Source organism: Aotus nancymaae, unplaced genomic scaffold (assembly GCF_030222135.1).
Source record: "Aotus nancymaae isolate 86718 unplaced genomic scaffold, 86718_ANA_hifiasm-v0.15.2.pri h1tg000058l, whole genome shotgun sequence".
Classification (NCBI taxonomy): domain Eukaryota; kingdom Metazoa; phylum Chordata; class Mammalia; order Primates; family Aotidae; genus Aotus; species Aotus nancymaae.
The window spans coordinates 7,048,269-7,073,033 of record NW_026988472.1 but is presented as its reverse complement, the minus strand read 5'-3'; the positions used below and the strand labels follow the sequence as shown (position 1 = coordinate 7,073,033).

Here is a 24,765-nt window from a genome sequence, read left to right as displayed (position 1 = left end):
GCATTGTTGCTCCGTGGAGTCCCTGCTCGTTTCCCGCCCCGCCCTTTGCTACGGAAAAAACGCTGCCGAGCCTTCTCCGAGAAAACAGGCTTTTTCTTTTTTCCCTCCTTAGGGTCTGCGCCGGCCTGGCGCGTCCCGGAGCCTGAGTTGCCGCCTTCTGCTGGGGGATCCCTTGGTGAAACTCGGCGCCTGTGGACAAAGGCCTTTTGCTTTTCAAATCGGCCTGTCTCCCGCAGGACTACCCTCCTCCCTTAGCAACCCTTATTCTGCTGGTCTTGTCCTTTTCCCCCCATGTCGTCCTGGCGCCTGTGTATCTTAATCAATTTTTAATTTTTTTTTTTCTTTTTTTTTGAGACAGAGTCTTGCTTTGTCGTCCAGGCTGGAGTGCAGTGGTGCGAGGCTTATTGCAACCTCCGCCTTGCGGGTTCAAGCGAGTCTCTTGCCTCAGCCTCCACCATCACACCCCGCTAATTTTTGTCTTTTTAGTAGAGACGGGGTTTCACCATGTTGGCCATGATGGTCTCTAACTCCTGACCTCAGGTGATCAGCAGGCATAGGCCTCCCAAAGTGCTGGGATTACAGACCTGAGTCACAGCACGGGGCCCTTCAATGTATTCTTTCATTAGGGAGGGCGTTTAGCCTCACTGAAGAACATTGCGAGACGAGACAACGCTGAATAAAGTAAATGAATCTTAGCCACTGCCCCATCACACAGCAATGATCATTATGCTTTGTGGTATTTCCTTAGAGGGTTTTTCATCCATAAAGGAGCATTTTCCACATACTAAGATTCCTACTTGCATCACGACTTCAACATTCTTCTTTTTAAACCCGGTTTCACATTTTTGAAAAATGCTTTTTGTAACTTTTGTCGTTTTGATTGAAATAATAATGCAAACGTTTTCTGGAATGTTGATAGTTCCTGTAAAACTCGAGTGCACAATTCATTGATTCTATATCCAAAGACAGCTGTCACTGTGTCCTCGTGTGAGGGCAGGAGCTGTGGTCTGTATGTGTTCTTTTGCCCTCAGCACCTGGAAGAGCACTTAGGACTTACTGGGTGCCTAGTAAACGTTGTGAATTAAACTTATATTTACATTTCCAGTCAATTTTCCTTATACATGTAGAGTCAATCTTTTCATTACCCTGGACTATAATATAGCACCGGTTTTCTACATGATTATTTTTTTGTTTAGCATTTTGTAGTGAGCATTTGCCTTTGTCGTTAACATTTCTTAAATGTCTGTCTTGCATCCGTCAGGCCAATTCACTTAGGGAAGGTAATTTTACTTGTTTATGATATTCAGGAAAGAGTTCAGGGCTTTGCATGTAAAACACTCCTTCATTCCATAAAAATCTCACTGAGGCTTTTTAGTATAGACGGGGTAATTCAGTAAGTTGTAGCCTAGAATTGCCTAGATAGAGAAGGATATTTTATTCTGTGTTTTGATCAGCTTTCAATATATTTGCTGTCTTCCCAGAACACTGCCCTAGATCAAGTCAATTCATAGAAATGAGATTCTGGAAGGCATGCTAAGGTTATCTGGGCTAGTGGTAAGAAGCTACAGTCAACCTAACTTGCTGCATTGATTTGGTGATGTAATAACGTACTGGGGGCATAAAGAAAAATACACTAAATATGAACTTAGGAGCCCAATTCCCAACATGTCATTGGAGTCAGGGACACCATCACTTGACTGGAAGCAGTATATGTCAACCAAGACTGATCTGACTGCAGTGGTCTTTCTCAATGTCTAGCTATTACTTCTCAATATCTAGCTATTACTTCTCAATGTCTAGCTTTGGGTATGCCTCATATAACTGAAAAAAATCACATACTTCTTACCAAAAAGGTGGAGGGGGCTCACTGTAAACAGCACTGTACACAAATAATCAGTTAATTTATGCAGACAACGTCTTTACCATAAAGCTGCGGTTTGGACAAGCAATTCTCCACCAATACTCACTTCCTCTCACAGGGCCTCATGCCAGGCCTTGGGCCAGGGCTCAAGAGAACTTCCTTTCTATTAATAGTTCCTGCCCTGCCAGCCTTACCTGTTTGACTGAGTCACTTTGCTTCTCTAGGCTTGCTCTTTCCTGGGCCTGCAGGAGGATCCAGGGAGGGGTGTGGTGAGAGTGTCCCTGTTCCCAGCACAGCAGCTCCTCTTTTTTCTCTTATGCATTGGATTTGTTTTTTTTCCAAGAAACATTCTTTTAACAAAAACTTTGAAATCCACTGGTCTACATGATTTCTAAGATTTCCTCTGTGCTCAGTCTCCCACACATGACAGGAAGGAAGATGGGAGAGAAATGAAGTTGTGAAAATGAGTCGGTACAGCCATCCATAGGAGTAGCAGCCACTACAATGTAATCGCTCTGCTTAGGTCTCCAGCACTGTCAAGTTACTGTACTGGCCCCTGGCTTAATAAAAAAGACTATTTGAAGAGAAACTTTTATCTTTTGTTAAAGCTAATATATTTTTGCTGCCTCATTAAATAGATTAGCCTGTGTCCTAGCTAAATAGTTATATAAGTGTATGGACTACAGCATCACTGAAAACCAAGCTCTATAGAAATTTGAGTCCTTTTTGTCAATTTAGTGATCCAAATACCAAATCATAGTTTTTCCTATGTTTGTTTCCTAGTGACATCTTAGGATGTATTTTGGTTTTGGCACAGACACCCTTTGTATTTTAAAGATGTAGGGACCCCATCTCTACAAAAAAAAAAATTTTTATTAGCCAGGTATGGTTCCAGCTACTCAAGAGTCTGGAGTGGGAGGATTGCTTGAGCCCTGTAGTTGAAGGCTGCAGTGAGCTGTGATCATGCCATGGCACTCCAGCTTGAGCAACAGAGCAAGACCTTGTCTCAAAGAAAAAAAAAAAGATGTAAAGAAAGTCTTTACTCTCCCTAAAATTATGATTCCAGAGACTGTATTCTTATCTATTTCAAATCATGTGCCTAAGATTTATTGAGCATATACTATGTGTTGGGTACTATGCTGAGTCCTTTACATGTATTATTAATCTCATTGATCACAGAAACCTTTGGAGATGGTTACTGGTTACTATAATTATTCCTGTTTAACAGATGAGAAAACTGCTACTTAAGAGACATCAGTGCTTAGGTGTGTGATGCTAAAGATGTTTGTATAATGTGAACCCCATGATGACTCAAGGGACAGATTTCCTCATATTTCTTTTTTCTTTTTTTTTTTGAGACAGGGTCTCTATCACCCAGGCTGGAGTGCAGTGGTGCAATCATGGCTCACTGCAGCCTCGACCTCTGATCCTCCCACCTCAGCCTCCCAAGTACCTCTGGCTAATTTTTAAAAATTAAAAACAAATCCCAGAACTTTGGGAGGCTGAGGTGGGAGGTTCACTTGAGGTCAGGAGTTCGAGACCAGCTGGGCCAACATGGTGAAACCCTGTTTCTACTAAAAACACAAAAATTGGCCAGGCATGGTGGGGCATGCCTATAGTCCCAACTACTCAGGAGGCTGAGGCACGAGAATTGCTTGAACCCAGGTGGCAGAGGTTGTGGTGAGCCGAGATTGTCTCACTGCATTCCAACCTGGGCAACAGAGTGAAACCCTGTCTCTAAATAAATACATGAATTAATTAATATTTCCAGTCCCTCCTCTTAGATAAGATGAACTCCTTTCATTGCCAGCACATTCTTTTTTGGAGAGAAAACAAAATAGTAAGGATATATCATATTCAGGAACTGAGTCAAGAAGGCTTCCATAATGGATCCGAGGAGCAGTTTGTTCTTTGGTCTTCTGTTCCTTAGCTGTGGCATGGATCATCCATTTGGATAGGAGAGTGCTGCTGGTCTTAACTAGATGTGATTGGATAGACTTCATGAGGAGTATTGCTATGAGAACAAAAAGAAAAATTATCACTATTTCTTGGGGGAAAAAAAGTGCATCCCCAGGACTGTATCCCTGTTGGGAACATTCAAGGGAAAAGGTCATATTCTTAGCCACCCAATGATAACCCAGAGGTCCCAGCGATCAGGACTATGTGGTAATTCATCAAAAAGACATCAGAAAGGTGTAGGGGGATATATGTACTGCAGTCGTCATTGACAACTGCACAAGTGCATCCATCTCCTAGATCTGCTGGGATGATGGCTAATGCCAGATGATAGACAACAACTGCTGGAGTTCTGGCATTTCTTGAGTGATTGTGTTAATATTTTTGGTGACATCACTGGTGGCTTGGTTGGCTTCATAACTGAGAGCATGGAAAATTTGGGCATTGGGTTGAGCTTCTTCAGTAACCCACACAGCTGCTTGTCCAGAAAAGCCTGCAACCTGAGACCTGTCCCTTTTGGTGGCAAATTCATCTAAAACGATTCCAAGTCTTTTAGCTTTTGCAGACAGTTCCTGTTCATCCGCTGGAGAGAATGGGTGTTTTGCAGAGGGATGTTCTCACTCTTGACAATGGACTGTTCTTCTGTCCAGAAGTGAGAGTTTTTACTCCACTTCTAAAAAGTTGGTAAGTTGTCAAAACTCTATCCAAATGTGTAATCAGAAAGGGAAAAAGAGATGGGTAACATGACTATCCAATTGGCTGGTTAAAAAAAAGGCAGTGAACCCACAACAAAGTATTCTCCAGGGAAGAAAAAAAAATCCCGATTGTCGCAATTTATCATGTAGCTTTCCTGAGAGTGGCTGGTGTTGGGGCTAAACCCAGGGTACCCAACCACTTCATTTGGGCTAATAACCTGGCAGGTTTTCCTTGCAGTAGTAGCTTAGGCCCACAAATTTATGATTACAAACAAACACTTCCTTTGGATAAAAACAAGTTAATCTCCTTTGGTGTGTATACTGGGTAGGGGGTGATAATTTTGGAGAGTTGTCAGAGGTCCAGTTTGTATGAGAATGTGCCTCAGTTGGCAGTAGTAATGGTGGAGAGATTTCTTTCCGGGTAGGAAATAGAGGAGATATAAAATAGAATTGACAGGAAAAGGTGCAGAGCCAATAGATGACATTAGGTTCATAAGCCTGAGCAAGAAAATGAGAAAGATTTGGGGTATTGAGTAAGGGCAGAGGAGAAAGGGAGCAGGAAATGGGGAGAACACGGAGAAGAAACAGAAATAGCAGAGCGAGGATAGAAGTTGGTAGCGATCGTATAATTTTTGGCTTACAAAGTTTCTTAATTATAATTTCAGTAAAATGAGCAAGTAGAGATTCCCCAGATAGAAAGTACAAATTCTAATTTTCTTAAAAGTCATAGTAAGAGCTGGTGCCTTAGAGCAAGGCAATTAAGGAAATTTGTTGTGATGCAGGGAGTTGTATAAAGTCCATCTGTAAATCCTCAAAAGGTCCCTAGAGTTCTGGTTTCTGTCCATGTCCCACATTTACAGTTTGTCCAGGATTATAAAGTGTTGCAGGTGGAACATACCCTGGGGACATCGTCTGCTACTCAATTAAAGATTTCCCCACCAGTGTTGGCCCAGAGGAGTTTTCAAGTTTGTTTACTGTGCTGGATCATAGCCTACACATTTTTCATCAAGCTCCAATTCAGACTGGAAAGGCCAAACAGCAGTCTTGGTATCTCCATTGCCCATCTGATGGAAGAGAATATTGGGTTTCTTCCAATATCTCATTTTATTGTGGTAAAATATACATAACATGCCATTTACTCTTTTAACCATTTTTAAGTATACAGGTCAGTTCCATTGAGTACAGTCACATTGTTCTGCAGGCACCAGCACCATCCATCTCCAGAACTCTTTTCATCTTGCAAAACTGAAACTCTGTCCCCACTGAACCATAACTCCATATTCCCTGCTCCTTCCAGCCCCAGCAACCACCATTCTACTCCGTGTCAATGAATGTGACTACCCTAAATACCTCATATAAGTGGAATTATATAATGTTTGTCTTTGTGACTGTCTTATTTCACTTAGTATGTCTTCAAGGTTTTTTAATGATATAGCATGTGTCAGAATGCCCTTCCTTTTGTAAGGCTGAATAATACTCCATTGTCTTTATATACCACATTTTGTGTATTTGTTCGTCTGTCAATGGACAGTTGGCTTGCTTCCACATTTTGGCTATTGAGAATGCTGCTATGAAAATGGGTGTTTAAATATCTGTTTGAGTCCCTGACTGCAATTCTTTTGGGTATATACCAAGAAGTGGAATTGCTGGATCAGATGGCGATTCTATGTTTAATTTTTTGAGGAACTGCCATTCTCCCTTATCTCTTTTATAGAATCAAATGCTTGTGACTGCAGTTTTCCCAAGATTTCATAGATATGGTCTGAAGGAACCAGACCATCAGTAGTTTGCTGAACTTGAATGAGAGCGGATTGTTTGGCATACCAGCCAAGGACTTTCCTTTTGTTTCACAGGTTTATTTCCTAGTAGGAGCTTTGACTACACTTATATCCAATTCCTGGAGCAAGGTTTCTAGTAAAGCTCAACCTTGCTCACCACACTTAACACAAGTACCAGCCACAGGTAGGACACTCTGTCGTTTCCATAGAATACTGAAATCATAAACCACAGCACCAGCACAGGTGCTTGTCTAGCTGTGTTGTATTTGTAGAGGCCCTTTTGTTTCCCTCAGGTGAAGCTGAGGGCCATAAGACTGTGTGTGCAGTTTTCTCCTTGTTTATCATGCTTTCTTCAAAATACTGAGCTAAGTGTTGTAACTCATGGATGGGTATGACTTGCCCACCTATTTCTGCTTCTGAACAGCAACTGAGATTTCAGGCTTAGGTTTATTAACAAAAAAGGAGAACTCCTTGGCAGTATTAGTATTAATGCCCAACCTCCAGTATTCCTGAAAATAGTCTCTACTCTCTATAGTTAGAGATAGATTCATCCTGCCTTTGTCAACAGGGTTGGATTGTTCTCTAGTAATTATGAGGGGCGTAAACTTCAGGGATAGCCTTTTAAAGACACTATCCTATTTCCTGGGCTTTTACATAAGCAAAGCAAGTGCAATTTTTAGCGGAGTTACCTAAATCCTAATTTATGGTGGCCTTGTCAAACCAGAGTCAGGGATCTCCTGGTCCTACTTTAGTAGGTGTGCTAAATGATACAGATCAAGGAGCTCAGAGTGGCCGGGTACGGTGGCTCATGCCTGTAATCCTTTGGGAGGCCAAGACAGGTGGATCACCTGAGGTCAGGAGTTCGAGACCAGCCTGGCCAACATGGTGAAACCCCTTCTCTTCTAAAAATACAAAAAATTAGCCAGGTGTAGTGGCGGGCACCTATAATCCCAGCTACTCGGGAGTCTGAGGCAGGGGAATGCTTGAACCTGGGAGTTAGAGGTTGCAGTGAACCAAGATCGTGCCATTGCACTACAGCCTAAGCAACAAGAGTGAAACTCCATCTTAAAAAAAAAAAAAAAAAAAAAAGGAGCTCAGGAGCATAAGCCCCCAAACCACCCCAAATACATTTCTTTCATTTTCAGGATTTGGGAGATCTTTGACTATGGCATGGAAGTCAGCCCACAACCAGGGTTCCAAGGTCACAGGATTGGGGTCAAGAACTGCTTGGGAAGGGGGTGGTGAAGGTCTGCATCTAAAGGTAAGAGGGAGGTGGGGAAAGGTAGGAAGAGGAGGAAGGGGCACAAAGGAGAGCAAGGACCAGGAAAGCAGGGTAGCCAACAGGGACTGGCGTTATAAGAAGAGGCAGAAGCAGACTTAGACCAAGGGGAGGAGGTCTTTGTAGGGAGAAGGCTGAAGGTTTTTCAAAGAGACCTCCATAGATTAGAGTCTGCCTGGATTGTCTCTTTTCTCAGTGGCTTCTTACCAATTAAAGAAAGCCACTCATGGTAAGTGAGCTATCTTACCTTCTTTTTGTTTTAAGGTGCTGAGCCAAAGTCCAGGTTTTCACATATTTAAGAGCCCCAAAAGGACTCTTTCAATAATTCAAGACAGTCTTTCTTGAAGTCACTCATAGAATGTCAGTGACAATACAAATGGGTATTATGTTTCCTGCAATATACACCAAGAGTGTAAAGTTAAAGTGTTCATGCCTTTCCATCTAGTAAATCTACTTCTGGTAATCTATTAAAAATAACCAGAGCTGGGTGAGGTGACTCATGCCTGTAATCCCAGCACTTTGGGAGGCCGAGACAGGTGGATCGCCTGAGGTCAGGAGTTTGAGACCAGCCTGGCCAACATGGTGAGATGTCGACCACGACCTGCGGAGGTCTGGCCTGCAGAGGTCTGGCCTGCAGACCCTGACTCAACGACGGATGAATGATTGCACTCTCACACCATAACAGTGATACAAGTGGGTTAGTGATAGCCGCTGGCTGCTTTCAGAGGGCGAAATACACAACCAATCGACCCAGACTCCCTCTCCATGGTTACATTTATTCAGCATGAATTTTACAACAGAGGTTCTAAGTCAACACACTTGTGGATAATTAACATGGTTGAAAGAATGGTTTTATGACTGATAAAAGCTTTAGGTTCTGGGCCCTGAGTAAACACTATTAACAGGTAATTCCCCTTTTTCTGGGCCCTGAGTAAACACTATTAACAGGTAATTCCCCTTTTATCTCCTCCTGACAGGACCACCCCGCACAAAATTTACATGAGTAAACACAGTGGAGACAAAGGGGTAAACAGACTTAAACTGGGAAAGGTTTTGATCATCTCCCTTTCCTATGCTAACGTCAACGAGGCGGCTGCCTTCACCCTGCCCCAGTAAAACCTTTTGGCCTTCCAAAAGGTTTGAGATGACACTCTATAACTTTTCCTAATATTTAATATTTTGCCAGCCACCCCAAGTGACTATCAACAACATGGTAAAACCCCGTCTCTACTAAAAATACAAAAATTAGCTGGGCCTGGTATCGGGCACCTGTAGTCCCAGGTACTCAGGAACCTGAGGCAGGAGAATTGCTTGAACCCAGGAAGCGGAGGTTGCAGTGAGGCGAGATTGCACCATTGCACTCCAGCCTGGGCAACAAGAGCGAAACTCCATCTCAAAAAAAAAAAAAAAAAAATCAGAGATAGTAAAAAATATATATGTACTAAAATATTCATTTTATGGAGGGACAATCTTTGAGGAATGTATCAATATGCTTTCCTCCTACACATTTCCTTGCATGAATTTTCCTAGCAATTACTAGAGTGCATTTTCTACCAGAAGGCAAAAATGGGAAATGAAAACACATAGCAGCTATAACTAAATTTCGAGACCAGATTCTATTACATGCACTCTAAAAAAAAAAAGTCTGGCTTAAAAATCTGGCTGGGTGCCATGGCTCACGCCTGTAATACCAACACTTTGGGAGGCTGAGGCAGATGGATAGCTTGAGGCCAGGAGTGTGACACCAGCCTGGCCAACATGACAAAACCCTGTCTCTACTAAAAAGACAAAATCAACTGGGCGTGGTAGTACATGCTTGTAATCCCAGCTACTCAGGAGGGTGAGGCATGAGAATTGCTTGAACCTGAGAGGCAGAGGTTGCAGTGAGCCACCATTGCCACTGCACTCCAGCCTAGGTGACAGAGACCTGTCTCAAAAAAAAAAAAAAAAAAAAAATTCTGTACCTACTACCCATGTAACAGAAAATATTGCAGATAGCAAGAGTAGTATGACATCTATGACTGCCAGGACCCAATCCAAGAACCTGTGGGACTATTTATGATAAACAATGCCCTGAAGTAGATGCTGTTACCACCCTTAATCTACACTTGTGGAAACAGGCACACAGAGGTGGAGTCAGTTGTCAAGGGTCTCAGGGCCCCTTAAAGAGAGCAATGACATTCACCAATGTCCCTGGTCTGTCAGACTCTAGGATTACACACTGGCTTGCAGAATGCTTTCCTGCCCCCAGTATAAAAAGAAAAGACACGCTGGGGAAGTATGTAAAACAGCCAGCAAAACATTTTTTAAAAAAAATCATGGCAGTCACTGCTCACAGAAATAGTGCAAGATGGAAAGAAAAAATAAGCCATGTAGGAAACTGTTCAAAGAGTACGATCTAAGTATTATGAAATGACACTTTTTTTTGAGATAGGGTCTCTGTTCCGTCACCCAGGTTGGAGTACACTGGTGCAATCAATCGATGTTCACTGCAGCCTAGACCTCCTGGGCTCAAGCAACCCTCCTACCTCAGCCCGAAAAGCTGTGGCTCCCAAAAGCTGGGACTATCAGTATACACCACCACAGCCTGCTAATTTTATTGTTTATGTTTTGTAGAGACGGAGTCTCACTATGTTGCCCAGGCTGGCCTCCAACTCCTGAGATCAAGCAATCCTCCTGCCTCTGCCTCCCAAAGTGCTAGGATTACAAGCTGGAGCCAAGACATCTGGCCTATTTTTTAAAAAATCACCTGGAAGAAATTAGTACCTGTATTTGTATTCAACAAATGTCTATATTGAGAAGACAAAGCCAGGCACTGTTCTGGTGGTGTGCTGAAAATACGTTGGTGAGCAAAAACAAAGCAAAACAAATGTAGTTCCTGTCATTATAATGATCACTTTCTGATATTAACCTTTGAAATAAATGGGCAGGGGTTATTTCTGTTATCCAGCTTAATTATTAAATTGGTCTTGGCTCTTCTATACTACATATTATATTAGCAAAAGACATGAATAAAATTTTTTCAAGTCTTCTTGAAATAATTTGTGGGACACCTTAATGCTAAATAGAATCGCTTAAATGTTTTTGAAAGACATGATGCAAATATCAATCTCATTATGTTTAAAATCTACCTTTATAGATAAAAAACCTTTAAAGAAATAATAAAATATGATTAGTGATTATGGCATGTTGATGTAACTGTGGAGTTTTCTTCATTATATTTTATCTCTCCTCCACTGCTATGAAAAGATTGATTGTATATGTATAAAGAAAAATGATGGAAAATATATTTTATTTTACAATGTTTATCAGGCACCCAGTAAGTTCTAAGTGCTGTTGCAGGTACTAAGGACAAAAGACTAGAACACAGACCGCAGCTCCTGCCCTCATAAGAGAACACAGTGACAGCTGTCTATGGATCAGGAGTTACTGAATTGTGCACTGTAGTTTTAGAGAAACATTTAACATTCCAGAAAATGTTTGCATTATTATTTTAATCAAACGACGAAAATCACAAAAGCTATTTTTCAGAAATGTGAAACCGAGTTTCAAAAGAAGGAAGTTGTGACGCAAGTAGGAATTTCAGTATGTGGAAAATGCACCTTTATGGATGAAAAAACCTCTAAGGAAATTTCAGAAAGCATAATGAGGGCCCACCGCTGCGTGATGGGACGCTGGCTAAGATTCGTTTTCTTTATTCTGCGTTATCTCGCCTCGCAATGTTCCCTAGTGAGGCTGAACGCCCATCCTAATCAAAGAATATATTGATGAATGCCCCCAAGCCCCAGGACTACGTGGGGAAAAGAGAATGCCAAGACTATTCAGAGCAGCAGAATAATAAGGTTGCTAAGGGACGCAGGCGACCAGCAGGAGACAGGCCGATTTGAAAAGCAAAAGGGGTTTGTCCACTGGTGGTGAGTTTCAGCGAGGAACCCGCCCACGCACACGCTAGACGGGAGGGAAAAAAAAAGCCTCTTCCCTCGGAAAAGGCTCGGCGATGTTTTTTCGCTCGCGAAGGGCGGGGCGGGAGGGGAGCAAGGCCGCTCCACGGCGGAACACTACCACCTGCCGACCACAGAAACCAAACGCCACCAATAGCAGAGAAAATTCCATTTTCTCCGCTGCTTTTCGGCTACGAACCCTCTACAAAAGGATCCCCCTAGTCCCGCCCTCGCAACCATAGCAACCGCGCAGGAAGTTCCTCCGCTGCCGGAATAACGCAGCCCAGAGGCTGTGCTGGCCTAGGATTGACAGGCTCTGGGCCTGTGCTTCGGAGCCCGGGGAGGTCCGCACCAGTATCCTTCCTGGTGTACACAGCAGGCTTTCTTATCTACTCTGGGTAGCTGACGGCTGAGGGACGCTACTGCCCCAACCGCCCCACGTTTGAGACCTGTGCCAGTCCCCGGGCCATTCCCCTCCCACTCAGCCAGCCTTTGAACACGCTTCTCACATGGCACATACAATGTCCTCCACGCAGCCCTTATTCCGACGATCTCAATGTCCCCCGAGGGTGACCAGGCCACAACCAGGACCTCTCCGTCCTCAGGGGTCTCCTCCTGCCCACCTGGGTCTCCTCCTGCCCACCTAAGTCTCCTCCGCCCACAATCATGCCCTGGGCGTCCGAAAGGACCGCGCCCCTCCAAGATGTGCAGTAATGGATGGGCGCCCTGCCTCTGTCTTAACAGCTGAGCACTGATGAGAAAAACCTTAACGCCTTACGAATTATTGTACCTTTCTCCATGACCATGGGAGACTGCGGCTCACTTTCACTCCCATCCTACCTCCACTGCTACCGTAGTCCCCAACGATGCTAGGAACCCTCTTCCATTTCAGTGGCCTATCCTAAGGATTCCCTGAGAAGACAGAAGCAATCCGCTGGGAACTCTTAGGGCTTCCCAAGCCCAGTCTACCCATGCCTGCCCTGGCATTCTCTGCCGCCCTTCTGCATACGGTCCTCCTAACTGAAGCCAGCCCCTCACTTCAGTTCAGGATCCCATGCCTCCCACCTTCTCAGGGGCTTTACTCCTGCAACGATCCCTGCTCTTTTCCAAGTCATCAACTGCCCCCTCTACTTTGGAGCACTCCACAAGCAAAGGAGGAAAAACCCACCCTCTCGCCACATGTCCTTCAGCAGCTGCTGGCACAGAATGTGTTGCCCTTCAACAAAAACTGCCTGGAATTGAGGCCTCGGCCTCCTCAACTCCCTTTAATAGAGCTTTTGTCCTTAATCTGTATTTTGGGGTCGTTGAGGTGGAAGGATCTCTTGAGCCCAGGAGTTTGAGGCTGCAGTGAGCTATGATCGTGCCACTATACTGCAGCCTTGGTGACACAATGGGGTGGTGTCACACACACACACACACACACACACACACACACAAAGAGAGAGAGAGAAACAGTGAGGAATTATCTCCCCTTCTTTTTATAAGGATCTCTGACTTGCTGCTTTTCCTGGCTCTGGGCATATTTTTGACTCCAAGCTCCATGGCTCAGGCCCTGGGAAACATATTCTCTCATTGTTCTGAACAAAGTACAAATTCCCAACTGTGCACTTTTTGACCTGAATATAATAGGGCAAGTCTGAGGTGAACAGGAAAGACAAGCCAAACAAAGTGTCCTGTTCTAGTCACAGGGGGTAGGAGGTCCCCAGAGGCAGTGACAGAGTCACACATCTCAGAGGAGGAAGGTGTGACAGAGGAGTGGAGAGAGGCTCCCAGTAAAAGAGGGTTTTACCCCATGCAAATATGGAGTTCATTTTGCAGAATGACTCAGTAACCTCTTTGGGCAGAGGGCTGTCTGGAGTTGAAGAATTTCGCTTTGTAGAGCTGATCTTGGTTCCTGCTGTTTTGGGAGACCTCAGGGCTCTACAATGCCTGAGAGGGGCATGTGCAAGTGGCTGATTGAAAACCCCCGGGTGCTACCATGAAGCGAGCATCAGCCAGATAGGGGCTAGGTGACCCTGCAGCTGAGGCTGTGGAGTGGACAGCACTGGCCAGGGGTCGGGGGAGGATGAGGCCCAGATTGAGAGGGGTCTGTAGATGCCAGCACGGGTGGGCTGAGGCCAAGTCAGCCAGGGAGCACAGGTCCCGATCAAGATGAGAGAGGAGACAAAAATGCAAGTTATGCCAGCCTCACGCATGGATGAGCAGGGCAGCAGTGCCAGCAGGACTGAGGGACAAGAGTGAGCCTTCCCCAAGAAACCACCTAGGCTACTGCAATCAACATCAGATGTCATAGGCCCTTTCCCACATCACCATGGAGACTCGAAAGCCATATACGCCCCTTCCCCATCTTGGACAGGAGTAGAGAGGTGGGGTGGCAATCCGAGAGACTGATCATTTTTGCGAAAACACATTGAGCATTTATACAAATGGACCGGTTACATGACAGCATCAGATGACACCAGATCAGACGAAAATCCAGCGGGTTCCTTTCCCTTTACTATCCAGTCCAGAGGGTGGACAAGCAAGATGAATGTCACATCAGTCAGAGAGAATAAATCAACCAATGTGCTTGTGGGGTATGAGGGGCATGAGTGAGTTTGTGCTCCCTAAACACCATCCCCCTCCGACTCTTGCTCTGCACCCCGTCTTATCGACCCACGGTAGCAAGAAAATGGGACACACCTGTCTTCTCTACTACAACCGACGACAATTTTAACCCCCTGTAAGCAGATCCCCAAAACAGGACACAGAAAGAGCAGAGAATCAGACACACACAGAGAATAGGGAAGCTGTCGTTCCCCTCCCGATGCTACCCCAGGCTCTACTGTACTTATATTAAGACAGACGCCATTTCCCAGGGCCTGAGCCATGGAGCCTGGAGTCAAAAACTGTTTCCAGAGCCAGGAAAGGATGCCTAGAGAAAAGCAGTAAGCCACGGATTTTTCTAAACGGAATGGGTTTTTTTCCTTCTTGTTTCCTTCTTTTCTTTTTCTTTTTTTCTGTCACCTAGGCTGGAGTAGTGTAGCACGATCGTAGCTCACTGTAGCCTCAAACTCCTGGGCTCTAGAGATCCTCCCACCTCAGCCACCCCAGTAGCTGGGACGACAATCTTGCACCACCATAGCCGGCTAATGTTTTTATTCTTTGTAGAGATGAGGTCTCATTACGTTGCCCAGGTTGGTCTCGAATCCCTGGGCTCAAGCATCCCTCCTGCCTCAGCCTCCGAAATCACTGGGATTACAGGTGTGCACCAGCGTGCATGGCTGCCACCTCTTATTTACTCATCTGAGACGATTTTAACTCCCCATAAATAGACCGCCCCCCTCAAACAGAGTACAGAAAGAGGAGAAACCAGAGAGACACGCAGAGTGGAACAGCCAATGAGAGCTGTCACTGAGGTGAGCAGGGCCTCCTTGAGGGCCATCACTGCCGTCCCAGCCATGCCGGGCTCCAGTGTTCTTTATTAAGATAGGCCACACTTCCCAGGGCCTGAGCCCTGGAGGGTGGTGTGAGAAAATGTTTCTACAGCCAGAGAACAATGTCTGGAAGAAACGCAGCAAGACAAAATTTCCTATTAAAACAAGGAGGGCGGCCGGGTGCAGTGGCTCACGCCTGTAATCCCAGCACTTTGGGAGGCCGAGGCGGGCAGATCATGAGGTCAGGAGGTGGAGACCATCCTGGCTGACACGGTGAAACTCCGTCTCTACTAAAAATACAAAAAATCAGCCGGGCGTGGTGGCACGTACCTGAAGCCCAGCTACTCGGGAGGCTGAGGCAGGAGAATCGCTTGAACCCGGGAGGCGGAGGTTGCAGTGAGCCGAGATTGTGCCACTGCACTCCAGCCTGGGCGACGCGACTCTCTCAAAAGAAAAAAAAAAAAAGGAGGAGGAGGGTTTTTTCCCCTTCTTATTTCTTTGAAATGTACACAATGCCAGTTTCCTCTCAAGAGCTGACAGGTACAGGGGAGAATTTCAGTGGCTCCTGACAGACCTAGAATTGTCTCCCATCATCGTATTCTGGCAGAAACCCATTCTCCAAGGTAGAACCTCATGTCTCACAGACGCCACGCGCCCTCGTGCACGGGCACGGCCCTTGGGGCAGGTCCCGCTTCTCCAGCCCTGGGCGAGTCAGCTATCTTGGGTCCTCTGAGTGTGGTTTCATTTAATAATAGAATTCTGTTACTAATAGAAGCAGCAGCTACAGTTAGGTCGCAGAAGCAAAATCAGTAACACCCCTCTTAGTTTACATGGAGGTGTACGATTTAGCGAACATTTCTATACGCATTGCCTGATTCGGGGTTTGTTGGTTCTTTTTTGAGATAAGGTTTTGCTCTGTCACCCAGGCTAAAGTACAGTGGTGCATACATAGCTCACTACAGCCTTGAACTCCTCGGCTCAAGCCGTCCTCCCACCTCAGCCTCTCGAGTACCTGGAACTCCAAGGCCACGCCACCGCTTCCAGATTCTGATTGGGCTCTTGAGAAAGTCACGACTTCTGCTGCACTTCTTCTTCATGCCCCAGCAGCGCTCTGAGGCCCTAGAGGCTGGCAAAGGTACACCAGAAACCAGACCCAAAAACAAGGCTCCCAGGGCCCTTAGGTCTCATCCTGGGATCTCTCAAGGGTCAATTTGGACGAAGGGCTTGCTTCTCCTCTTGTCACACTCATGCCCCATGTGGTCCCCTTTCCTTATAGGGGCTACCTCCCAGGTAGATACCTGGAGACCCCCCGCCCCCACCCACACCAGTCAAAGAGAGTTTAAGGAGCTTTGCAACGACGGGTTTCCTTGACAAAGGCCTTCAGTTCCCAATGGCACCTGGGCTGTGGCCAGGTAGTGATGGCCGGAATCTTTCTTGGACTGCACCCTGCTCCTTCACTGGGGAGCACAGCCCACCATGATGTACGGCGGCCTGGTACAGGTGCCCTGCTGCAAGACATGTGAACCTCCAGACTCGGGGCTCTACTTGCACTTGCAAAGAATACCGGAGCACAGGGCTCCTTGCAGCCCCATCGTGGTGATCTGAGGACTCAGACCCTGCTACCCCAGCTTTGCAGAGGCCGGAATCCCAGGGGAGTTCTGTTGTGTCACCCTGTGGCAAAGTGTCTCTGATCCTCCCCTGATGGGCCCAAAAGCACAGCCTCCTCACCACCAGGGATGACACTATGAGGCCACTCTCACCGTAGGGCTTAGGTTTAAGGAGGCTGGAAGTCCATCCTGGCCAGGGCCACAGACATGACCAACCTCTTCTGGCTTCTGATGGCTCCTCATGCTTCTGTCGTCCCAAGCAGAGAAACCTCCTCGCACCAGGCATTCGGTCTGAATCTCCAGACCAGCCAAGTGCCCCATGTACCCAGCCCCTTCCATCACCCCAACTCCAAGCCCCGTAGGTCCACCACTCTCATCACAAGACTGCTCCATGCTCCCCCAGCGGGATTCCTCCTCCCTCTGATGCCACCTTTCACATATTCTCAACTCCTGCCTGCCCGATTGCACACTCTACCGACTTAGGTCACGCTCTTGCAATCTGTGGACACCATCCCTTTAGGCCATTTCCACAGAAGGTGAGGTGTCTCTCGGCCCCCACCACGGGTCACGGTGGTAAGAAAGAGGGAAGGACAGTGGTGGTAGGAGCCTTCCTGCAACCCCACCGCTGCTTGCAAACCGCTGTTCCTCTATGCTCAACTTCAGAGAAACGCCACGAGGCTCATATACCTGTCTGCCTGGGCCATCTATTACCAGGCCTCGAGATCGTCATGCATGTCTGGCACCTGAACCTCATGATTTTCCTCTCACCTGTTTGGGGAGGAGAAGACGACACACCCTGACGAGTCCTCAGCCCTAAGCTTCCCTCAGCCCGGGTCTCTGAACCCTTTCAAGCCAAGGTTCTTGAACCCGTAGACCACGGCAGCAGAGTTAATGGTTACCTCTGCCTGCTTCCTTCTCAGTGAGCCCCACAGCCACACAACGTTCCCCAGCTGGAATCTCCAACTGGTTCTGCAATGCCAAATCAAAGTACCCAATGCTGTCCTGGCCACAGTTCACGTTCCCTTTTTCAATACGCTGTTTCTCAGCATCTGTGAAGCCGCCCCTGACTTTCCTTCCACCCCGAGGCCATTACTTCTGAGTCTTCTCCTTGGTCCTTTTACATTGACTATCTCAAAAGTGTTGTTATTTCCTGGCTTGCAACCTTTGGCCTGGACGCTCCTCATTCTGTAGGTGACCCTGGGTGCCCACATCGCCACCCAGAGTTGGTTCCGTCCTTCTCTGCTTGTGTGCTGATGGATTCCTCCATCAGGAACTCCACTGGGAAAATCCCAGATGAGCCCCAGAGCCCCCAAAGGGCATGGTTTAAGGAGCATTTCCATTCAGATATCCCACAAGCCCAAAAAATCAGCGGGTGACCCCCCCGACCGTGTCCCTTGTCTCATGGGTTGGCACTGCCGTCCACTCAGTTCCTGATCCCCAGAACCCAGGAATTCTGCTAGGTTGGCTGCTGATCACCCCGTGACTCTGCAGGCTTTGGAAAAAGGCAACCGTGACCTCCACATTGCCACAGATGAGGAAAGAGTCTCCTGTGAAGGCTTCGTATTGGCAGAGACTCTGGTGGCCCCCACAGGGAAGGCCAAAGGGCGGACTCTGGCCCTGGAATGTATCTCAGACACCGAAATGCTCATCTCCTCTGAGCACTCAACAGATAACCTCTAAATCCCTAGATCGGGACATAGCAGTAGGAGCCCATCATTTAGAGACACAGAGCTTAATATTCAGAAGAAACAGCTGAAGAAAAAAGAGAAGTTTGTGGAGGTGGGTCTCCACGGAGCACATGAAACAAGGGATGGCTGAATTGTATTTTTCATCGTATATATTACCTAGTCCTATATGGCCCTTTATCTAAGCAGAAGGATTCATCTGATATCACTAATTATAATAAAATGTGAACCATGCGTCTCAACACACTCAATACATAAGCCTGGGAGCTGATTCATCCACATCAGCTGATACGAATCTGAGCCATGTCTAGATTTAAAGAACTATCGTGTGATGTCTCGTAAAGGTACCTATGCGATGTTTTACTCACCTTGAAAATACCTCAAGCATACGAGATTCTCGCCAGAAATAACAAGTGATATGTTTCATTGGCAAATGCAGCACGTTCCCGTCAAAATTTTGATTTCAGGAATAAGGAGGAAAGCAAGCACAGTGTCAGCTGTAAAACATGCACTCACGCTTCTGTGAATGGTTTTTACCTTTCCTTAGCCCGGGAAATCTATTAGCCCTAGAAACTACCAGCATATCAGGGAACAAGGACGTCCTGCTTGTCCTTTGACGCGGGACCTTTCAGATAGGCTTTTCTTCCTGTGAGGATGGTTCCCTTTCTGCAGCTGCCACCTTGGCTTTCATAAGAGGAGCTGTAAGATGATACTCACGCTGGGGCCCCATTCCAGACATGCTAAGTCAGACTCTCGGGGGATAGGGCCCGGCATCTGCTCTTGGACAAATGCTCCACGAGAGACCTGACGCACAGCTGACGTTGAGACACATAAGCACACACTTCCCTTCTCCTGTCCTCTTTTTAAAATATAACCTTGGACTTCATAGCCTTGCTTGCAGTTAATGAATTGGAAAAAAACGTGTGGGTTGCCCTCTCTTTTTTTTTTTTTTTTAAGACAGAGTCTTGCTCTGTCACCAGGCTGGAGTGCAGTGGTGCGATCTTGGCTCACTGCAACCTCCGCCTCCCGGGTTCAAGCGATTCCCCTGCCTCAGCCTCCAGAGTAACTGGGATTAGATGTGTGCCAACATGCCCAGCTAATTTTTTGTATTTTTAGTAGAGACGGGGGTTCACCATGTTGGCCAGGATGGTCTCGAACTCCTGACCTCGTGATCGGCCCGCCTCGGCCTCCCAAAGTGCTGGGATTACGGGCGGGAGCCACCACGCCCGGCCGCCTTCTTTTTCAAGACCATCTTTTAACGTATGTATTCTACAGCCACATCTGGAGCAGGCTGAAAGACTTAGGAGAGTGTTTATGCCACAGCCTTCCCTTTCCAACCTGATACTCGGCAGGCCCAGGAGAGAGAGAAGAGCCTTGCAGGTGGGAAGGGGTGGAGAGGTTCTGTTGTCTTGGTAACCGTGCTGCCACTCATCCCATCGGGGGGCTCAGCTCTGGCAGGGACCCTGTGGGTGAGACACCACCCCTCCCCACTCTGGATGTCTTCCTGTGCTCAGAGGTTGAAGCTGAGGACTGAGGTTGGTTACCAGGGAAACCGAAGCCAGGTCCCTGAGATTGGCAAACAGAAAAACCAGCCGTGGAATTCAGGAGGCAGCATGGATTACGGGAGCCTGCCCACAGACAGGGGATGTACAGTCACTAGAGCGTGCACCCACAGAGTGCCTGCGCAGGAACGCGCACACACCGTACACAGACACACATGTAGACACATGCACTCACCAGCACTCCCTCTGCCCAGGTGTGCACAGTCTATCTGGCTGGAGCATCAAGTGTACGTGGAGGAGACAGGCGACCAGGCGGGACATGTAGGCGGGACGCAGAAGAGGGAAAGAGAGAGGATATTGCTTACTGTTGTAAAAAAAACAAAACAAAACAAAACAAAACAAAACTGCATACCCTTTCCTCAAGGACTTATGGTCACATTTGCAGTACTTTTTTTTTTTTTTTTTTTTTTTTGACGAATTTTGCTTGTGGCCCAGGCTAGAGTGCAATGGTGTGATCTAGCCTCACGGCAGCCTCCGCCTCCTGAGTCCAAGAGATTCTCCTGCCTCAGCCTCCTGAGTAGCTGGGATTACAGGCACGCACCCCCACGCCAGGCTAATTTTGTATTTTTAGTAGAGACAGGGTTTCTGCCTGTTGGTCAGGCTGGTCTCAAACTCCCGCCCTCAGGTGATCCGCCCGCCTCGCCGCCCAAGGCGCTGGGATCACAGGTGTGAGCCACCACGCCCAGCCTGTACTACAGTTTCTTAAATGGCTTTACTAAGGTATAATTTGTTTGCCACAAACTTCACATATGTCAAGGGAACAATACAGTGAGTTTTAGTAAACTGACAGTTTTGTAGCTCTCACCACCATCCAGTTTCAGAGTACTTCCATCACCCCAGAAAGATCTCTGGTACCCGCTAGCAGCAGTCAATCGCCGTTAGTTTACCGCCAGGCCTGCCCAGGCAACCAGTAAGCTACTTTTTCTCCCTGTAGAGCTGCCTCTCTGGGCATTTCCTATAAACTGACTTGTGCAATAAGTGGTCTTTTGTGTCTGACATCTGTCAATTAGCATAACGTGTTAGAGGCTCAAACACGCTGCCACATGCATCGGTAGCGTGTTCCTCGTCACGGCTCAGTAACATTCGGCTATATGGATATACCACTTCTTTATCCTTTTACCCACTGGTAGACATTTGGCTTGTTTCCACTCTGGGGCCTTCCTGAAAAATGCTGCAGCAAACATTGGAGTACATGTCTGTGTATAGGCGTGGTTTTATCACGAATGGATCTCGGATACCGTCAAATGCTTTTCTCTGTCTGTGATGATGATGATCTAGTTCCCGTTCTCTATTATATCAGCAGGGTAGATTACCTTAACTGAAATTTGAATGTTAAGCCAGTCCTGCATTCCTAGAATAAATGACACTTGGTCATGTTGCATAGCCCACTGTACGTATGACTGGATTAGTTTGCTAATATTTTGCTGGGGATTTTTGCAGGCATATTCATGATGGATGTTGGTTTAAGGTATCCTTCTGCTCTCTCTGTCTTGCTTTATTATTATTATTGCTGTCTGTGTCTTGCTTTATTACTATTATTATGTTTTTGAGACAAGTCTCACTGTGCCAATCCAGGATGGAGTGCAGAGGTGCAATCTGGACTCACTGCAACCTCCACCTCCCAGGTTCAAGCGATTCTCCTGCCTCAGCCTCCTGAGTAGCTGGGAATACAGGTGCCCACCACCATACCTGGCTAATTTTTCTAGTTTTAGTAGAGTCAGGGTTTCACCATGGTTAGTCAGGCTGGTCAAGAACTCCTGGCCTCAGGTGATCCACCCACCTCGGACTCCCAAAGTGCTGGGATTACAGTCGTGAGCCACCGCCCCCAGCCTCTGTCTGGCTTTAGGAGCAGAGTAATAAAATTTTCAGAGGGTGAGTTGGGAAGTGTTCCCTCCTCCTCTATATTCTGAAAGAATCCATGAAGAGTTGGTATCATGTATTTTGTAAATGTCGGACAGACTTCACTAATGAGGCGGCGGAGCCTAGACTGTCCCTAGTGGGAAGATGTTTAATGTAGTCTATTTCCTTACCCGCTCCAGGTCTACTCAGATGTCCCACGTGATCATTGCACTTGCACCTTTCTCTGTCCCCATCCTTTCTCGCCTGCCGGTGCCTTTGGTTTGGGTTCGGCCTCTGCTGTAGAATTTCGCATACTGGACATCTGTGGACATCACAGGACTGCACGTCCTAGTCTGTAACTTGGGATAGGATGGTGTCTCAGACACGACCACCAGGTCCCCTCCGTCCCCCATAGACAGGTATAGGGATAAAGACCTGGAGGTGAGGACGTGGCGCGTGTGCAGAGTGCCTCAGTTTCCTCTACTCACCCATTTTCCATGCCTGTTCCTGGAGACCCAAAACCCCGTGGCACTGAGCATCTGTGAGCTCCCCAAGGAAGCCCCTGATGTCTGCTTTTTCCAACTCAGATCCTCCTCACTCCTTTCATCTCCTGGGACCGGGACCACACAGGATCAGCCACCTGTTCTCTCACACAACGATGCGTATCTGCTAGGGTTTCAATGTTTGTGTTCCCTCCAAAACTCACGGTGAAATTAATCCCCACTGCAGCAGTGTTGGGAGGTGTGGAACGACGGCAGGTGTTCAGGCCATCACGGCAGAGCCCTCGTGAGAGAATGAAAGGAGCTTGCAGCAGTGGTTTGTTCTCTCTTTTCCTCTTCTGCTATGCGAGGACATAACACTCTTCCCGGCTTGCCCTTCCACCTTTTGCCCTGTGAGGAATTGGATTGGGGTTTGCTAATATTTTGCTGGGGATTTTTGCAGGAATATTCATGATGGATGAAGACTCTTGCCAGATACCAGATACTGGGACTTTTGTTTTGGACATCCCAGCATCCAGGGTCATGAGAAATAAATTTGTTTCCATTACAAATTGCCTGCTTTCTTGGTCCATTTTGCTTTGTTATCTCAGAATACCTGAGACTGGGTAATTTCTAAAGAAAATTGGAGGCCAGGCACGGTGGCTCATGCCGGTGGCTCCCATCACTCTGGGAGGCCGAGCGGGGAGGATCCCTTGAGGCCAGAAGCTGGAGATCAGCCTGGGCAAGATAGCCAGACGCTGTCTCTACAAAAAACTTAAAACTTGGCCTGGCATGGTGGCACAGGCTTGAGCTACTCGGGAGGCTCTGGTGGGAGGATCACTCGAGCCAGGAATTCAAGGCTGCACTGAGCCATGATCGTGCTACTGGGCTCTCCTCTGGGCAACAGAGCATGACCCTGTGTCTAAAAAAATTAAAATAAATACATCTTTTAAAAAGAAAAAAATCGGTTTATCTGGCTCACAATTCTGGTGGCCAAAACATTCAGTCTTGGGCAACTGCATCTGGGGAGGGCCTCGGGCTGCTTCAACTCATGGTGGGAAGTGGAGGGGGAGCCGGCGTGTGCAATGAGATCACATAGGAAGGAGGAAGGGAGAGAGAATCCGGGGAGGCCAGACTCCTGTGAACAACCCGCTCTCCTGCCAACTAATCCATACCCGTGAGAGCAAGAACTCAGCCCAGAAGGATGGCATCACAGGACACTGAGTCTTTCATGAGGGATCCTCACCATGACCCAAACACCTCCCTCTAGGACCCACCTCCCAACACTGCAGCACTGGGCGTTAAACTTCAACCTGACTCTTGGTAGGGATAAACACGCCACATCTAATCCAGAGCACCCAGCCTGTGGTATTTCATGATATAGCGGAAGGACAGAGACTAAGACGGGGTCTGATCTCTCTCCCTGATCAATCAATCAATCAGCCAGAGCAGGGCTACCTCTGTGACTCCTCCTGACCTCCCCAGCATGACAGTCGACGAAGCCCGCAAGGGAGAGAGGCAGGGTGAGGAAATGGAAACCCTGATGATTGCTGAAATGCTATCACTGGTAGCACGGACCGGGTGTGCCTGCTGGGCTGACTGAGAAGGTCTGCGAGACAGCATTTCGGTGGCTGGGGAGTCAGACAGAGGCATGCATCCCCGGCCACCGCTTTAGGACCTCCACAAACTCTCCGCAAGGTGGGGATGATTGTACCTGCCCCACGGCACCGTGCGGAGGATTCGGCAACGGGTCTCGTCAAGATTTGGTGCTACCAGCTATGAAATGACCACCAAAGGCCCTGCTCTAGGCAGTTCACCCACAGCCTTCACAGAGGTGAACTGCCGAAGGGGGCCACCTCCGATCCCAGCCTGCCTAGGTTCGTGTGCTAGTTCTGCTGGTGCCATGGGCTGGTTCCCTAACTTCTCTGGTGTTCTGCTTTCCAAATTCATACAGTGGAACTGAAAATGTTGCTAGAGGATGGGTCTGTGGAAGTGGAGGAAGGCAGCTAATATGTGAAAGTGGGGAAAATACTGTCAGAACCCTAGGAAACATAGGCCAAAGGGCAAGGCCTCGAACCCCTTTGAAACCCTCCTCAATTCACTGGTCTGCATTTAGGCCTTTGTGTTTCAAGAGGGAAAAGCCCTGCTTTTTTCCTTTTTTTACCTTCTCCCTGGAGCTGGGTCACCTCAACTGTCAAGCTCTCTCATGAGATCCCAGCATCAGAATCTAAAACACTTACTTGTTTTCAAGCCACTTCTGTTGGCAGTAGGCATACAGGCTTTTGCAGCGAGACAGCTCTGGGGAATACCTAAAAACGGACTGGCACAAAGCAGAGTTTGTTTTCAGTTCAGAGGAGTCATGCGGGTACTGGCTGGGGTCACACCTCAGGATTCTGCAGAGGTTAAAAGAAAGGTAGATTTAGTCATTGGTTCTTCCTGCAATCAAAAGACACAGATGTCTAAATAATCCCAGTTAGATTCTGGAAGAACCCAAGGACGCTCTGGTTCTCACGAAGCAGTTGCAAACTGCTGCTCAGGTTCACCCACCCGGGCGTACCACACCGCAAGCAATGGCCAGCCCCGCATCCCCCAGGCCGGGGCACCAGCACTGGCGCCAACACGCAGGGCTCTCACCGTGGGCGGCAGACTCTGCTTCCACGTCTCCTG

The 24,765-nt window shown here is 47.3% G+C and overlaps 2 long non-coding RNA genes across 2 annotated transcripts; one reads left to right on the top strand and one right to left on the bottom strand.

The window, feature by feature from the left end:
- Positions 1-338: 338 nt before the first annotated feature.
- LOC135269897 (uncharacterized) lies at positions 339-10,756 on the top strand. The gene is made up of 2 exons (XR_010338152.1): positions 339-7,551; positions 10,186-10,756. It is a non-coding gene; the product is annotated as an uncharacterized LOC135269897 (long non-coding RNA).
- On the bottom strand, positions 3,195-24,698 carry LOC110569578 (uncharacterized). Its single transcript, XR_010338151.1, has 2 exons — positions 19,956-24,698; positions 3,195-3,875 (listed from the first exon to the last, which is right to left on the bottom strand). It is a non-coding gene; the product is annotated as an uncharacterized LOC110569578 (long non-coding RNA).
- Between the last annotated feature and the right edge of the window lie 67 nt (positions 24,699-24,765).